The sequence below is a fragment of the Stenella coeruleoalba genome (assembly GCF_951394435.1).
Source record: "Stenella coeruleoalba genome assembly, chromosome: 1".
NCBI classification, from domain to species: domain Eukaryota; kingdom Metazoa; phylum Chordata; class Mammalia; order Artiodactyla; family Delphinidae; genus Stenella; species Stenella coeruleoalba.
The window spans coordinates 147,949,513-147,962,249 of record NC_137169.1 but is presented as its reverse complement, the minus strand read 5'-3'; positions in this window follow the sequence as shown (position 1 = coordinate 147,962,249).

Sequence of the window (12,737 nt, the reverse complement as noted above, 5' to 3'; positions counted from 1 at the left end):
TTTAAAGAAAAGCAATAGAAATATTTTTCTGCCATTAAAATATAGTCTTTTATGCAGTTGAAAAATTGTTTTTCATGAATGGTACCCCCAAAATGCCACAGATTTTATTTCTTTCTCTGAACACTGGTAATATTTGTCATAGACATGGTACCACATTTTAATTTCTTCTTAAAAATTGTTCCCCTTTCTACCTCTCCCTTTCTTTCACATCTTCCTCTTTTATTTTAAAAATCTGTATGTTTTAACTAAAAATATCACGGTTATGATTTCTCTGTTCCTTAACCCCAAAGAACACGGTCAATGATGGACCTTGAAATTCTGCTATGGGTAGCTACAGGTTATGTACTCACATATCATTGCATTTTTCATTTTTCAACCTTTAATTCCTCAAGACTCATGCTTGCCTTAGAGCATTGTTATGCCAAATTCCAGGGGGCACATATAGTTTTTATGCTTCTTTTAGTCAATGGTGTTGCAAGTATTGTTCACAAGTCACAAATCTCTCGCCTGAAGCATCCTGCCTCTAAGGAAACGGTGGGTAAGAAAAGTTGGCTCTGCAGCATTGGAAAGTGATGGAAATGAGAACAGTCAAGTCTGATGATATTCCATTGAGGGAATAGGTCACCCATTTTAACAAAGCTTCATGCCTAGTTTATTAGGTGGATTCTCAGTCTTATTTTTCCTTGTGAATTTAGTTTAGTCCCATTGAGCTTCCACGTCCTCTATGAACTGTGATGTTTACATGGTGCTTTGTAAGTTTTCAAAGCATTTTAATTTGTTAGTCAAAACAATATCTCTACATGGTTTATATTATAGACTATAGGGATTTTTTTCCTTTTGCCTTTTCTATCTTTACTCCTTCTTGGGTCCTCTGAATGGCATTTTAATAAATTTCAGGTAGACTTGTTAGATTTGATTGAAGAAAAGCATAGGTGACACGGTATCAATTTTTCACCATGAAAAGTCTGAAAATTGAAACAAGATGTCAACTACGATGCCCTAAGTGGACAGCCAGCAGTGGAATGCCCAGAATAAAGTTCAGCATGCCCTAGAGCAGCGGTCCCCAACCTTTTTTGGCACCAGGGACTGGTTTCGTGGAAGAAATTTTTCCACGGGGGTGAAGAGGGGGATGGTTCAGGCGGTAATGTGAGCGATGGGGAGCGATGCGGAGCGGCAGATGAAGCTTCGCTTGCTCGCAACACCCCCCCCCCTCACCTCCTGCTGTGTGGCCCGGTTCCTAACAGGCCTCGGACGGGCCCAGGGTTTGGGGACCCCTGCCCTAGAGCATTCTTCTCTTGAAAATAAGTTTGAATGTCAAAGACCTTTAGGGTTTAGAAGTGAATTATTTATTAGCAGACCACATAATTCTTGTTTAGTGAAGAAAACAATACAGAACTTCAATGAAACCGAAATTACATCCTTAAGATTCCAAACTGTATTTTTCAGAATAGTTTTATTTTGTTTCAGTTCCCTGTCATTCATTCATTTGTTTGTTCAACCATCAAATATCTATTGAATGCTTTTGATGGGCTAGTCATTACTTAGGGCACTGGGGATACAAAGATGGCAAGACCAATATCTGTGTCCCTCAGCAATGCAATCAGGACAGCATAATTAAATGACAAATTACTTTTTATTGGAAATATTTTTATAAAAATTCTTTAAAATCAAAGAGAGTTACAACTCTTTCTTAAGCATCTTATTGATAATTATAATGAACCCTCAGTTCAGTGTACTAGTTTGTCATAGGAATATTTTAGTTTCACATTCTGGTTTAGGGCAAGCCATTTATTCACTAGAATTCATTGGATCACAAACTTATTTCCCACCAGTTGGACAAAAGGCACTTTTAAAGAAGGCTTGTCACTTTTACGTTTGGAACGTTTTTGAACAACAGCTCTATAATCTCTCTGATTTCTTTTGTTCTTCTGATTCTGCGTTTTCTTATTTTAAAGGGCCTAAATTTAAAGTTAGATAACTACCCTTCATTACCTTTGTCACAGATTATAGACATGAAAGTTTAGTACAGTTGGCAAATTTCAGATATTACAGTGCTTTGGTTTAAAGAGTGAATGACAAGACACACCCTTGTTACCCACGTTCCCCTAGCACTTATATTTTTGTATCATAAGAAGGTTCTTACATTCTTTGGGCGATTGACACAGCAATCAATTATGTGATCTTTTAATCCTATCTCAGACAAACATATGTTGTCTCATCAATGGGGAGCAGCTTTTGGAAAAATAGGCACTTGGTAAATCTTTACTAAATAAGGCTGAGGAGCTACCTTGTCAGCAGGGTAGACAGTGGAAACCAGAAAGGGGGACGGAGGGTAGGGAGGGACACACCAGAACCATTGTGTAAGAATTATTGTCTTATTGAGTTACAGTGTTCAGAGATTAGAAAAGAAGATCAAGAGTCTTTCAATTTGAAGGTCATAAACATTCCAAAGAGTAAAACGCAGTTGTACTAATACTATAAGACTTAGATGGAGTTGTGCTGCAGAAACATAAAAGGACAAAGTGATGTGTAAAAACCAACTTTGGCATATCTGAGAATAATTCCAGCTGATTTGGAAACCATTTGTAACGTAGATGAAATCTCAATAAACCATTCCATGACAGTTGGAGTACTTAAAACCCAAGTGCTTTTTAAAATTTTATTTAATCAAAATCATTTATTTCCTTTGCTAGTTTTCCTAGCACGTTTCAAACCTGCGTAATGTCAACCTCCTAAAGAAAAGGGGATCTGAGACAGTAGCTCCCAGCTTTGTGTCAACCCTCAACTCTCCCCAGACCATCAGGGGCTCACAGGCCAGTATCAGCCTGAGTGAGCCGCATCCCATTCTGGACGAGCCTCAACATGAATGCATTGGGATCAACCCCTCCAGCAGGTGGTTTAAAGCAGCAGTCTCCTGAGAATTTCTTTGAATATATGAAGCACTTTGGGAAGCAGCTTGTTGAAACATAAAAAGTACTAAATTCAGAGGGAGAAGATGTAAATGTGAACACTGATCTCTGATGTGACCCTTTGCTATCTGTGCATCCATGGACAAAGACCTTAAACTATCCAAGCCTCAGTTTCCTCATCTGTTGTGAGGATTATGTGTAAAAATATGTAGTAAACTTTTTTTTTTTTTTGCGGTACGCAGGCCTCTCACTGTTGTGGCCTCTCCCATTGTGGAGCACAGGCTCCGGACACGCAGGCTCAGCGGCCATGGCTCACGGCCCAGCTGCTCCGCGGCATGTGGGATCTTCCCGGACCGGGGCACGAACCCATGTCCCCTGCATCGGCAGGCGGACTCTCAACCACTGCGCCTCCAGGGAAGTCCTGTAGTAAACTTTTAACTTCTACCAAATATTTGCTATTGCCAACACTTTGTTGGACATCAGATGACTTATTTAAGCTGTATCAATAAGAACAATATGTGACAATATAGAACAGATTTCTCTGTCTTTTTGGATGAGTTGTTCTACAAAAATATCAGGCTACATTCCATCATTGTATTAAGATTTTTTCAATTTGCTCATCCTTGATTTTTTTAATGTTAATTTGCCTAATATGTAATTTCATATATTATCAAATAATAATTTCATAGATTATCAGGTCAGAGGACCCTTAGAAGTTACCAAATCCAGCTTGTTTCAATAAAATTTTGGCTCAAAGTTGTGTGTAGTTTTGGCAAACCTAGATAGGCAACCCCCAGGTTGTCTCTCATTTGTCTCTGATCAAAGTCCCTGTCTCTCATTTTTTTCAACTAGAAGAAAATAAATTATCCTTTATGACGCAACTGCAAGCAATGTAAATAAAATCTATTCTCCTGCCCATGTTAAAACATCAACATGGGTAACTAGACAGGAAACAAAACACAGTTGAGAAATGAAAGAGAAACAACATTTCCAGCTTAATGAACCAGAAAAAAAAAAACTTACACCAAATTGCCGCTATTATCTGATGTGTTGGCAGCAAGTTAATAGAAAAGGTGCTCCAGACAAAGGAAGCTAATGAATAATGTTGCTATCTGCACACAGTTGAGAAGCTTGCTGCCTTGAAATAAGAAAGTGTTCAAGGATCCATTGCAGTACCTACTACCCTGTATTCTGATTACTCTTTATAAGTTATCTTTCTCACTACACTGTGAGCTTTGTTAGGGCAGGGACAATATCTTTGTCATCTTTTTTCCACAACACTCAGCAAGGTACCTAGCACCTAGTAGGTATTCCCTTTTTTTTTTTTTGAATAAGTGAGTGAATACACTTTTTCTTCTATTGGTGGAGTTAGGAAAAGAAGACCAAAAAAAGATAAAGAGGTATCTGTTAATAAACACAAACATGGGAATCTCCCTTTAATATCAATTAAAAATAGATTCTGTGAGAGATGGGTTTTAATTTACAGCTTATATTGATCCACCTCCTAACCAGCAATCCAGACACTGTATTCAAGCAGAGGCGGATCCTCTGCTGGACCCTCTTCAAAGCAGCTCACAGTTTTCCCTGAGGAACTCCTTGGGTACGGTTTGTGCTGAGAAGCTTGACAGTTTCTGATGGAAGACTTGTTTCAATTAGAGAAGTCCTCCTTGTCTATTGCCATTTCAAATCTTTAGTGCCCTGAGGTGTTTTAGACCACAAAAAGGTGACGGAAATCTAAAGCTCGCAATAATTCTATAAATGTTGGTGTTTAAGCCTTTTTTTTTTTTTTTTTTTTTTTGCAGTTGATTGTCTTTCCCAAAAGAGTGAGCAATGAAAATGGAAAATGCTAAACCCTTCTACCTGTTGACAGTTGGGCCATCATCCTCATGTCACTGCCTTTTGACTCTCCTGATCCCCACTCCCCAGCCTAGGTTTTTTTCACAAGGACACCCTGATCGCTTCCTGATTTTTTTCTGGATCCACCTATCTCGACGTGATAGAGTCCCTCATGTACGCTGTGAAATTCTCCTCTGGTCTCCCTACAACATGGTTTTTATCAATACTTTCATTCTCTTCCAAAGCTTGTTCTTTCCTTGTGTCACTTTTCTGAATTACATGGTTCTTTTTTTAAAAAAATGTAGTTCCTATCATTTTCTCAGCTCTTATGCCATCTGATTCCTTACTCACTTTTAGCCTTCTGAAAAGTTTTCTTACCTCTTGGACCTTTGTGTATTTCCTGGCATTTATACAGCCAACCACTGTGCTTGTTTTTGAAGTTGAAAAGAAGGGGGATGAGAGAGATGGCACCTGGCTGGCAAACCCTGCACACCCTCTCAGGGTGACAGCACCATGAGCCTGGTTCTAGTCTTGGCCTTGGAGGTACAGAAACGTGGCCATGCCAGGACTCCTAGAGAGCTCCTCTGTCTCAAGGAGACTGACTTGTAGGAATCACACTCATAAGAAGTTCATACATAAACCCAAATTCTAATGTATTCATTTACAATACATTACAATATTATAGTGGATATTTTCTTGCTTTAACTAAGGTCCCTGTAACTCATATCCAGAGAACCCTCTTTTCTGACAGTGAGGTACCTGGGAAACAGAATAATCAAAATATTACTTGGTGAACACAAAATCAAAGTTTAGAAGGGAGCATTGTTTTGAGTCAGATCTCATCCAGGCCTGGGAAGCCTGATGACTCATAATTGCCTCACAACAGAGGAGAGTCCGTGTTGGATAAACACGCCCAACTCCGTGTCCCTGACTTCCTTTCCCACACTAGGTTCACCATCGCCAGTCTGAGTACAAGGTCAATCCAGACAAAGCCCCGTACAACAGATCGGGATTTTGCTGATGAAACAATCAGTCTGGTCTCCCTGAGATTGTTTCTAGGTCACTATGAGTAGTATATTGGGTGTTTCCACACCTCTCAACCAAACATTTACTCATACAATCTCTTAATTCATTCTCACTGTTGGTCAAGTTTATCCATGATATGTGTGGATTCCATCTGTTTGATTTTCAGAGGGCAGTCTTATTTTCTGTTTGTCTTTCTGATTGAAATATAGTTGATTCACAATATTATATTAGTTTCAGGCATACAGAATAGTGATTCAATATTTTTATAGATTATACTCTCTTTAAAGTTATTACAAAGTAATGGCTATATTTCCTTGTGCTGTACAATATATCCTTGTTGCTTATCTATTTTATACATAGCAGTGTGTATCTCTTAATCCCACACCCCTGTCTTGCCCTTCCCCTCCTTCCCTCTTCCCACTGGTATCCACTAATTTTCCATATCTGTGAGTCTCCTTTTGTTTTGTTATATACATTCATTTGTTTTAATTTTCTATAGTCCAAATATAAGTGATATGTGTGTGAAAACATACAGTATTTGTCTTTCTCTGTCTGACTTATTTCATAAGCATAATACTTTCTAGGTCCATCCATGTTGTTGCAAATGGCAGAATTTCATTCTTCTTTATGGTTGAGTAGTATTCCATTGTATATATATAACACATCCTCTTTATCCATTGATGGACATCTGGGTTGCTTCCCTATCTTTGCTATTGTAAATCATGCTACTATGAACATTGGGGTGCATGTATCTTTTCAAATTAATGTTTTTTGTTTTCTTCAGATATATACCCAGCAGTGGAATTGCTGGATCATATGGTAGTTCTATTTTTAGTTTAGTTTTTTTTTTAATATTTATTTATTTGGCTGCACTAGGTCTTAGTTGCTGCACGCAGGATCTTCGTTACTGCGTGCAGGATCTTCGTTGAGGCATGCAGGATCTTTTTTTATTTGTGGCATGCAGGCTCTTTAGTTGCGGCATGCAAGCTCTTAGCTGCGGTATGCATGTGGGATCTAGTTCCCTGACTAGGGATCGAACCTGGGCGCCCTGCGTTGGGAGCGTGGAGTCTTAGCCACTAGACCACCAGGGAAGTCCCTATTTTTAGTTTTTTGAGGAACCTCCATACTGTTTTCCACAGTGGCTGCACCAATTTACATTCCCACCAACAGTGAACAAGGGTTCCCTTTTCTCCACACCCTCTCCAGCATTTGTTATTTGTAGACATTTTGATGACAGCCATTCTGGTAGATGTCATCATTTTGATGACAGCCATTCTGGTAGGTAATATCTCATTGTGATTTTGATTTGCATTTCTCTAATAATTAATGATGCTGAGCATCTTTTCATGTGCCTGTTGGCCATCTGTATGTCTTCTTTAGAAAAATGTTTACTCAGGTCTTCTGCCCAGTTTCTAATCGGGTTGTTTGTTTATTACTTCCTTTATTCTAATTTCTTGGGCAATACCTTGTTCTCACCTCCACGAATTACTATGTACCAATTTCACTCTTCTATAATTCTAACGGAACATTTACAATAGCTATTGTTTTCCTCATATAACGTATATACTGTGGAATTGTGGCAAGGAATGGGAGAGAGAAAGCACAAGGAAGAGAGTACATTCTGCAGAGTTGTTTGCAGAGGCCAGTACCTCATTCCTTGAACACTGGGAAGACAGTGTGGTATTGGGAAAGAGCAGTCGACCTGGGTTGGAATCCTGTCCCTACCACCCATTACCTATGAGACCGTGAGTGATTTACTTGATCTGTCTAAGCCATTGTTACTCCAAGTGCGATCTTTAGACTGTCTGGACAAATCTTCAAGGAGATGAGGAACTAGTGCCAGAATACGGAATCATTTATGTCACTAAGCACACTGACTTTTTCTTTCAAAGGAAAACTTTCTCAATGAAGGAAGCTGTGCATTGATTTACATTCTGGCCCAGGCTACTTAGCAATAAAATTGGAAAATAATAAAGCAATAAAATTGGAAAATAATACCAACTTCATAGGGCTATTATTATAGGAAGAAAATTAATGGTGATGCATGTAAAGTGCCTGGAATGCTAGGTGTACAATAAATAGTGGTTTGTTTTGTTATTTTGTTGTTGTTATTGTTGCACAATTTGGCACTAACAGCAAACTTTTCCAGCAAGTATAACCCAGCAATAGGCTCACAGAGGAAAGAGAAGCAAGAAGGTAAGATTTTATATCCTGCCATTCACCTCAGTACTCTGAAGACTCCAAGATTTACCTCTCTAAGCACCTATTTTCTCATCTGTAAATTGGGATAATAGTAGTGCCTACTTCATAGAGTTGTTATGAGAACTAAATTACATATGCTAGGTAACACCGAGAACAATGCCAAACACATAGTAGGTATTCAACAAATATTAGTTTTCTTCCTTCATTTTCACCAGCTTAAAGGATACTTTCAAGAATATTGGCATAATATATAGGGAAAGAGCAACCATATGCAAAAGTTTTCTAAAGGTAACAGCAGCTCCAGGGCTCTAAAATAATTAAAGATGGGAGTAATGACATAGAAGGACCCTGCTGATAAAAACGAAAATAAAAATACCATATTTTCTTTAAATTAATTTGAGAAAAGCAGGAAAATTTGAACTCTGGCTCAATCCAGTCATGTTAGAAGTAGTGAGACTAATGTCTCCTAAAGAGCTCTTCCTTGAACCATGGGCTTCCCTTCCTGACTGAACCGAATGCTCTTATTTTTACATGTTCCCCAAAGTGACGGATCCTTCTCAGCTCCTCAAAGGTCTCTCACCTCCCTTATGCCTTCTTGCTATTGAGTATGTGGTCAGTGGAACTTCTGATGTCTTTATCATATTGCATACAAATGGAAAAAATCAAATTACTACTCTATTATATAACTATCAATTATATACCAACAATTGTGGGTCTGTTAATATAAATGTATAAAAGGTACATTTTATAACAGTTAAATGTATAGGGAATCTAAGCAGTTCAGCTTCAGAATTTATTGCTTAAGTAGTATTTCTTTATCTCACGCCATAAGAAGAGGTGGCATTTGTGTTTTATGTTTTTATTTTCTTTTTGCGGTACGCGGGCCTCTCACTGTTGTGGCCTCTCCCGTTGCGGAGCACAGGCTCCTGACGCGCAGGCTCAGCGGTCATGGCTCACGGGCCCAGCCGCTCCGCGGCACGTGGGATCCTCCCGGACCGGGGCACGAACCCGCGTCCCCTGCATCGGCAGGCGGACTGTCAACCACTGCACCACCTGGGAAGCCCTGTGTTTTATTTTTTAATTGGCTAGGTTTCAGTTATTGGAAGCCAAATGAATGAATAAGCTGTTGACATAACTCAACATGAAAGGCTCTCTGCATTAAGAGGAGAGTATGTCTCACCTCCCTTATCCAGTCACCTCTTGCTTTTGCTTAATTTTATTATTTGTGATCTTTTAGGAGAAAGACAAAATTGAGGTTTGAATATAACTAAGATGGACTCTTGAATGGTTTAAAAATAATCACTGAAGAGATTCAGATTTGCTACCCTTTGTGATTATGCATAATCCTTTAAAAATAATGTTTCCAATCCAGAAACAGATCCAAGTTACAGGGATTTGCAACAAAAAGACAATAGTTTGCTCATAGGGCTCTGTCACATCCCAGTTGAGTAGCTTTGGGCAAGTTACTTAACCATGCCATGCCTCAGTTTCCTCACTTGCAAAATACAAAAAGGCAATAGTTTTAACTTCTAGGGTTATTGCGAAAATTAAATGATTTAACATGCATAAAACACTTTAGGACAGAACTTGGCACCTAGCAAGTAGTAATACTCAAGAAGTATCAGTTATTCTTACGATTACTTTAAGAAGATTAAATAGATAACCCTAGTTTCTTCAAATCCACATTCTCCTTGTTTACTACCAATAAACATATAGTTAGTAATAAACCAAGAGCCTGACCTAATCATCCTCCTGTCACAAAATGTGTGCAATTTGTACTGTATGCAAAGTATTGTCATACAGTTGTCATCATATAAAGGTACTAAGACATCCTCAGCATTTATGCCCATTCGGTCTTCATATCAGTCACCCATGGCCTCGTCATTTGTTTTGGGAACAATTGGCTGGACTCTTTTTTTTTAGCTGCTCCACACAGCATGCGGGATCTTAGTTCCCCAACCAGGGATCGAACTCCGGCCCTGGGCAGTGAGAGCACGGAGTCCTAACCACTGGACCACCAGAGAATTCCCAAATTGGCTGGACTCTTGGTCTTTGTTATTTGTTGAATTGTGCCCTCCATAAAAGGTACGCTGAAATCTTAACCCCAGTACCCCAGAATGTGACCTTATTTGGAAATAGGGTTATTGCAGATATAATTAGTTATATTTTCATTCTGGAGTAGGGTGGGTTCTTTAATCCAGTATGACTTGTGTCTTTATAAGAAGAGAAGAAACACAAAGACAAGATGCCCATATGAAGATGGAAAGAGGGATTGGAGTGATAGTGCCACAGGCCAAGGAACACCTGAGGCTACCAGAAGCTGGAAAAGACAAGGAAGGATCTTCCACTTGAGGCTTTGGAAGAAGTAGGGCCTGCTGACACCTTGATTTTGAACTCTTATCCTCCAGAGTTGTGATAATTACCCAGTTTGTGGTAATTTGTTACAGTAGCCCTAGGAAATGAATACAGGCTCCTAGACCAGAAGCTGGCACTGAGAGACAAGCCTCAGGTCAACCACAGGGAAGCACTGCTCCTTGACTACAAGGACCCAAGTTGTCTACAAAACTGGTTTCTATATGAAGGATCCTCCATGTGACGACTTCGGGGCTTGGTAAACCAGGTGCTTGCAAAGTTAGGTTAGCCCTTTGAGACTAGAAAGGACAGAGTGAGGTCCATGGGCCTCATCAGAGGGGATTTCCCTGACCATACCACCTAAAGTGCACCTTTTCCTCCCTTGTTCTTTATCCTCTTACCCTGCTTTTCTTCATAGCACCAGCTAACATATTTCATCCTCATTTGTTTACTTACTCTCTAGCTTCCCAAGTACCACCTTCAGCACTAAAATGGAAACTCTATGAGAACAAGGACCACAGGTGATATTTTTCAGATTTTTTTTTCCGTCCCCTGTATTTTGCAAGTTGTTTTTGCCTTTTTGATAAGGCAAAGGGTATTAAAAGCTACAAGCTTTCTCTAAAGTTTGTTCACTGCTTGTCTCCAGCATATACTAGATACTCAGTGAATAGTCATTGAATGAATGATTGAATAAGTGATGTTATGTTTCTTTTATTCTTTATGTTTAATTCACCTCCCCATCCACCCCCAACGGTATTCAGCAACTTCTTTCTGGAAATGAGTGCCTTTCTCAGCCATGCTGAAGAAGACCTGGGAAAAGGATTTGACCATGCCTTGGCCGTACTTTCGAAGGTGGACATCCCCACCACCATTCTCGAAGGGTTCTGTATAGCCGGCTTTTATCACATTCCTGGAATCTTGGTTAAATATTGGGCTTGCTCTACTGTACTAAATGTTTCCTTATCATCATATGCTCAAACCTCAAGCCTCCTTTGGAGAGAGGCATAAGAGGACATTGGCAGACTCCAGTATATTTAAATGCGTTAATGGGGCATTGCTAGCTATTGTTTTATTCATTAAGTTCTGGAAGATCATCAAATATTGTAAATTTGGATCTACATGCTGACTGTTTATTTTAAGAAAACCTATAGAATATCCTCAGTAATAAAAAACAAAGAAACCTAAAACTCAGGGTAAGTGTAACACATGGGGCATGGCTAAGTCCCTAAGGAGTCCCAAAAGGACAGCCATTCAGTTTTTTTTTTTAATATTTATTTATTTGGTTGCACTGGGTCTTACTTGCAGCAGGCAGGCTCCTTAGTTGCGGCTTGCTGGCTCCTTAATTGCGGCGTGCGAACTCTTAGTTGCAGCATGCATGTGGGGTCTAGTTCCCTGACCAGGGATCGAACCCGGGCCCTGTGCATTGGGAGTGTGCAGTCCTAACCACTGCACCACCAGGGAAGTCCCTGACCATTCAGTTTTATCATAAATCCTGAAGTCCTCCACTTTTGCCATCCATAGAACAACTGTTCCTGAATACAGGAGCACCGGCACATGAATGAACAAATGACTTCAATTTGTCCTCAGCTGGCCAGAACCCCTCGCCCGTCGAGCCGACCCGATAGTAACAAAAGGAGCTTGTCCTGAATTTCCCTGAGAGCCAACAGCGCTAAGAACTGTTAATCCAGGAGAACAAAATCCCCAAGTGTTGGCATCTACTCGCCAACCACATTGCCCAGCAGCTTAGAGCCAAGGACAGGAACAGGCAATGCTTGTCAGCTGTTCCAGGGAGAGGCTCCAAAATGATCTCTTTCACCTTTGCTTAAGTTCAACCCATATTGCTGAAGAAGATCCATCACCTTTCTGGCGGCATAAGATAGATCTCCCGGCTGGCAAGCACCACTGCACCACGGTTGTTCCACTGTCACACCGTTACTACTTCAGCTCTCACAGGACTAACAAGAAAAGCCATGTAACTGGGAGATGAGGAACAAAGATTAGGATAATACAAGATTCAGATTGTCTTATCTAATGTGCAGGATTTCAAAATTGGGCTTCTACGTACGGAAACTATGTGTGTCTAGAGCCTTAAAATTCATGCAAATTCCTCTAGAATGATCACTGATGAGATCATCTGTAAAAATGTGGAATCTGGGTTAGATGACCTCTCAAGCCCCTTCCCGCTCTAACCTCTGTGAGTCTCACCATCTCTGTGTTCTAATATGGTCTTATTTTGCTTATTAAGCATTTAGAAAAATAATAACTGAGAAAGTCAAAATCTTAGCAAATCTTATGTGATGAAATGCATATACATAATTTTATTTCATTAGAAGCAGAAGAAACTGTTTACACTCTAAACTCCAAAGTTGTCATGCTGCTCAGGGCTACTCATCTCTTCATTGAGCTTGCCAA